Source organism: Gossypium hirsutum, chromosome A10, assembly GCF_007990345.1.
Source record: "Gossypium hirsutum isolate 1008001.06 chromosome A10, Gossypium_hirsutum_v2.1, whole genome shotgun sequence".
Lineage (NCBI taxonomy): Eukaryota > Viridiplantae > Streptophyta > Magnoliopsida > Malvales > Malvaceae > Gossypium > Gossypium hirsutum.
In genome coordinates this window covers 102,627,343-102,632,025 of record NC_053433.1, presented here as the reverse complement: position 1 = coordinate 102,632,025, position 4,683 = coordinate 102,627,343, and the positions used below count along the sequence as shown (strand labels likewise).

Below are 4,683 nucleotides of genomic sequence, written 5' to 3'. Positions count from 1 at the left end.
CGAGTTTAGGTCTACGTTAAAATCAGAGAAAAAGTAGGGCTCGGGAGTCAGTTTTGCGCGAGGAAGGTATGAGCACCCTCGCGACGCCCAAAATTGGTATCTTTTAAACATGTGCTGTCTTAATTTTCAAAAATGCTAGTTCAATTTAAATTCCAATCGTGATCCAATTTAAAAGACGAGAACTTTCAATTTTTGATTTTTGAGAAGGATATACCGTTTTAACACGAGCCGACAAATTCCATCCAACATAGCGATAAAATTTACGACTTAACGTTAAATCAGTGTATTGCCTCGATTAGTAATTAAAACATAAAAAATATTCATGAAATAAGAATTTGAAATAAATCAAATATGCAAACAATGACATTTTCAAATGAAAAATATTAACATAATACTAGAGCAGTAGCAAAACAATAATAATATTTAAAAGGGAAATAAAAACCAAACATAAACAAATATAAAGTACATTTAGTAATAATAATATAAGGTAATATATACATAAGATAATATGCAAAAATATAATATATGACATATATACATGATGTATGAAATATAATGCCTAATAGACATATATATGCAATATTACTAAATATATACATACTAGATACAAATACACATAGTGTAATTGAACATATACAATAATATTAGGAATACTATGGACAAGGAAAATACATTTATATTAATAATAGTAAAAGATATATATACACCAAATAATAATATAATAAGTAGCAATAGGGAAAATAATAAATACAAAATCAATAATGCAACATACACAAATAATACAAATAAGAAAGGTATATACATACGGATTATAAAATAAATGTATTAAAATTAATAATAAATACAATATGGGTAAAAATAAATATATACATGATATATACATAATGTGGTACTAAGAAAATATATATAAATAATAGTATTAGAAATCATATAGTATAGAGATATATAACTGATAATATTAAAATATATACATAATATTATATATAAATTATTCATATAATATATATTAAAAAATTGACTATTAATACGTATTAAAAATATATACGGGGGGTAAGCGGCATTCACTAATAAATATAATAATAACCATGTAATACAATACCAAAAGGTAAATATAATAAAATGATATTAAAATAAAGGTATTAAAAACAGTAATATATATATATGTATACATCTAACAAGGATATATAATAATAATAATAATAATAATAATAATAATATTGAAACACAAAAGCCATTATAATAAAAATATTAAAATAAAGTAATAGAAACATTACTACATAGATATATACATACATGAAGATATACACTAATGTACAATAATAATAATAAATAATAATATTAATAATATGAAAATAACAAGGATATTTAGATAAAAAAACGAAAAACAAAACGAAAACAGGACTAAAATTAAACTAAAAACAAAGTTGTGGGGCAGATTTGAAAAGAAAATAAGGAGGAGAGGACCAGATTGCAATATGCGCACAACATGGGAGGACCGAAAACAGAAATATCCCAATCATTAAGACGCAGTGCTTGGTACGGGGCTAAATTGAAAACCTCAGAGAATTAGGTGGCCAAATTGCAAAATCATAGGAAAAAGGTAACTAAAGCACTAAATTGCAAAGCACTGGAGAGGTTGAGGGACCAGGGGGACAAATATCCCTAAAAGCAGAAACATACAAATCATAGTTAGTGGCGCCGTTTCCTTTTGACTTTTTAATTTTTTATTTTAAAACCATTTAACCTTTATATATTTTTTTCTGAAAAACTGCTCTCAAACCCCCATTTTTATCTCTTCCTCCTTTCTTCAGTTAAGGTTTCAACACCCATCATCGCTGGCGGTTCACCGTGCCGAACGCAGAGGGGAGCGGCCACGGGGTAGATCCGGTAAGACTCTTTTCTTCCTTGATTCTTTTTCGTTTTAAAGTAAGTTAATGAAAAAAATAAAACAAAGTAAAGATAAACAGAAAGATTGAGATAACAGAGGAAAAAAATTGAAGTTCACCTTCTAAGCTTTTCTTTTTTCTTTTGTTTTTGATACAAATTTTTTGTACATCCTCCTCCTTTTTCGTTTGTTGTTTGGATGGCTTTTATATGGCCTAATTTTTACATACTTTATTATTATTTTCTATTCTTGCTTCTGTTTTGCTTGTTTTTAGGGCATGGGCATGGACGGTGGGGTGTGTGATGGTGCTGGTGGCAGACAGCATGGGAGAGTGGGAGTGGTGCTGGTGGCAGACAGCATGGGAAAGTGGGAAGAGGCAAGTGGGAGTTTAGGGTTTTGGGATTAGGCTTGGATGTTGGGCTAGGTTAATTTTAGGTTTTGGGTTTGAAGATGGGTTAAATGGTTTAATGGGCCTGGGTATTTTGTAAACGGGCCAAAATTGGCCTACAACAACCGATAGTTGCTTCATAGGTGATTATTGTGTTATTAGCTTACTAGTGCCACCATCAATGAAATGAAAAACTTAGAAAAGAAAAACTAAACACAAACAAAAACTGAATATAAAGAATTTTGAAGAACTCAAGAAAGGAAATATAAAAAAAAAGTTTAAATGACCTTTTATTAAAAAAATAACAATATAAATTAAAAAAAATGAAAAATGTGTGATACGGGTACAATTACATTTATAAGACATATTAAAATGGAAAAAAAATAATAATAGAGAAATGCAGTGAAACCATTTATTTTTTTAAGCATGTAACTTGAAAATAAAGGCATTCAAATTTCATATTTTTTTACTGTACAGAACCCTCTCATGAAAAATGGGAAACTAGATAATATTATTATAAACGATCAATGTTTTCCATAAATCTCTTAAATCTTAATTTAAAATATTGAATTTTATTTTCTTCCGTATTTATATTTTCATATCATGTTTTTTCTTTTTCTTTCCCACATTTGATTTCTTTTTTCCTGTTCCTTCATTTTTTCTGTCATATATCTTCTTTTTTCACTCTAATCGCATCTAAGATTATTTGTGTTTAATCTTTTTATTTTCTTGAGTTATTCAATCCAGTGATGGCAGTACTGGCAAGTCAAGAAGACAAAAGCTATTTATGAAGCAAGCATCGATCGCAGGCTTTCCCCTTATTTTTTTTATTTCAATTGTTTCTTTTTAGCTTTTTTTTCTATTTCACCTTTTTTTTAATTCCCACATTTGTTGCCTGACACAACGATAGCATCAATAAAAAAATAATTATTTTTTTTCCTTTTTTTCATTGACAAAATATTTTTAAAAAATTAGATCGGTGCCGCCTAACAAATCAACGACACCCATTAAAAAATATTTTCCTTTTTCTCTTCTCTATATTGAATACCTATATTTTTCACTATTATTTCAAAAAATACATACGAGTGCCTCCTGACATAGTAGTGACACCAAAAAAAAATTTTAAACACGGATGATTGGGTAATAATTAGGGAAAAAAGAGAGTGGTACTATCTATTGGCCAGGTAGTATCGACTTTCATTGTAATAAACGAGTCATTTTCGTATATAATTTTTTCTTTAAATTATTTTTCATAATTAATTAATATTTTAGTGTTATTTATATAAAAAAATACTTGTTGGGTTGAGTTATTTTTATTTATCAGTTTTATGTGGTGATTAACCATTTAATTAGAAGTAAAGAAACCTATTTTTCCTTTTGGATTCCTTTTACCTTGGATATATAGAAAATAGAGAGAGGAGACTTGACTTGAGAATCGAATTAAATTAAGCTTAGCCAAGTTGATGACCTAAAATTCAGTGATTTTTTAAGCTTTATGTGGTGTCACTTGTGATAGAAGAAGATAAACTACACAATTTACCAACACAAACCAAACAAACAAGTGTGGAAAATCTGTCTGCCTCCTTGAAATAATTACACCCTTCATTTTTGTTTTTTTATAATTTTTTAATTAAAAATTCTAGTAGTATGGTTGATTCATACTTGTTAATTATTTATTTGTGTTAAATTAAAGAATAAAAATTTTAAAATTAAAATATACTTTAAGTAAGGTTTTCAAAATTAGATAGTGGTCGAGTTAGTTAGGTCATTGGTTGGTACGATTCGATTAAATAAATAATTAAAAAATCATAAAAATGAAAAATAATTTTAAAATATTGATTCAATAAACTTTTTTAGCCTGGTTCAAGTGGTCTGTACCGGTTCTTGGGTCAACTAGTTTAATGCCTCTCTTCGAACCAATTTCTTGATTGGCCCAATCTGGCTCAAACAATTATGACTCTAAGTCTCTACATTTCGTGCATTTAATATTTAGTCCTACTACTTTTATTTCAAGAATTTAGTCTCTCTATTTTTGAATTTAAAAATGAATTTTTAAACTATATATAATCACTTAATGTTTTAATTAAAAAAGTTAACAATATTAACTATTTGAACTAATTAATAATATTATAAAAATATTAAACTAATTAAAAACATTTTAAAAATATAGAGATTGAATTATGTTAAAAACTATAGTATAATGATTAAATCTCAATTTTAAGCATATCAAAAAGACTAAAATTGAAAATTAACTATTTTTATAAAAATGGAAAAAAAATAATGGATGTGTGTCTTACTAGACCTATCCATGGGTTCGGTCGGGCCTTGCCAAAATGTTAGGCTTGAGTCTGGCCCGAACCAAAGAATATGCCTAAAATTTTACCCAAACTCAACTCGGATAAAAATGATA

The 4,683-nt window shown here is 27.5% G+C and overlaps 1 long non-coding RNA gene across 1 annotated transcript; it reads left to right on the top strand.

Annotated features, from left to right (window-relative positions):
• The first annotated feature begins 1,682 nt into the window (after positions 1 to 1,682).
• LOC121207548 (uncharacterized) lies at positions 1,683 to 3,210 on the top strand. The gene is made up of 2 exons (XR_005902622.1): positions 1,683 to 1,887; positions 2,160 to 3,210. It is a non-coding gene; the product is annotated as an uncharacterized lncRNA (long non-coding RNA).
• The last annotated feature ends 1,473 nt before the right edge of the window (positions 3,211 to 4,683 follow it).